Source organism: Balaenoptera acutorostrata, chromosome 1, assembly GCF_949987535.1.
Source record: "Balaenoptera acutorostrata chromosome 1, mBalAcu1.1, whole genome shotgun sequence".
Classification (NCBI taxonomy): domain Eukaryota; kingdom Metazoa; phylum Chordata; class Mammalia; order Artiodactyla; family Balaenopteridae; genus Balaenoptera; species Balaenoptera acutorostrata.
Genome location: NC_080064.1, coordinates 56,060,338 through 56,061,144, shown reverse-complemented (window position 1 = coordinate 56,061,144; position 807 = coordinate 56,060,338).

Sequence of the window (807 nt, the reverse complement as noted above, 5' to 3'; positions counted from 1 at the left end):
ACCAATAAAGAGAATGAGGTCTGAAAGCCATTTTGATGTAAAGATGTAAGAGTTGTAGGGCTTCTATTGAAACCTGAGGGTAGAACATATGGCAGCTGCAGAGGGCTGTGGTAGGCCCAGGCGAAGGGCTGGAGACAGTGGAAACATTTTGGAGTGGGTTTTCAGGAGAGTGCACTGCAGAGTAAACTGGGACTGGATAAAGGATTGCCAAGGAGCCCTGAAAGTCAAGAACATACCTTTGTCAGGGAGCCAAGCTTCTGTTACATAATTTTTTTTTTTTCCAAAAGCGCTAGGACCAAAGGAAGAGCTAAGGCAGTAATCCTGGTGGGTATAGTGTTACATAAAACACTTTAATCAAGCAGCACCCAGAAATAGAATGGGAAGAGTGTGAAAGAAATACAAGAAGTCCTATGAGAAAGATTTAAAAATCTTCCATATGTAATCTCTTTCTTAAAGAAATGCTATTTAAAACCATATTGCATATTAGATAAGTAACTGTACATATAAATTAGCCAACAGGAATTATTTTTGCTTTTAGATATGTACTGATGTCAAAAATTATTATTATAATATATAGGTAGCCTTTTATAGGCCGATATATTGATGCTAAATGAAATAAGTCAGACAGAGAAAGACAGATGCAGCATGGTATCACTTACATGTGAAATAGTTTTTAAAAAGTTCAACACATAGAAATAGAGAGTAGAAAAATGGTTGCCGTGGGCTGGAGGTGGGTAAAAGGATACAAACTTTCAGCTGTAAGGTGAATAATGTCTGAGGATCTAATGGATAATATGGTGACTATAC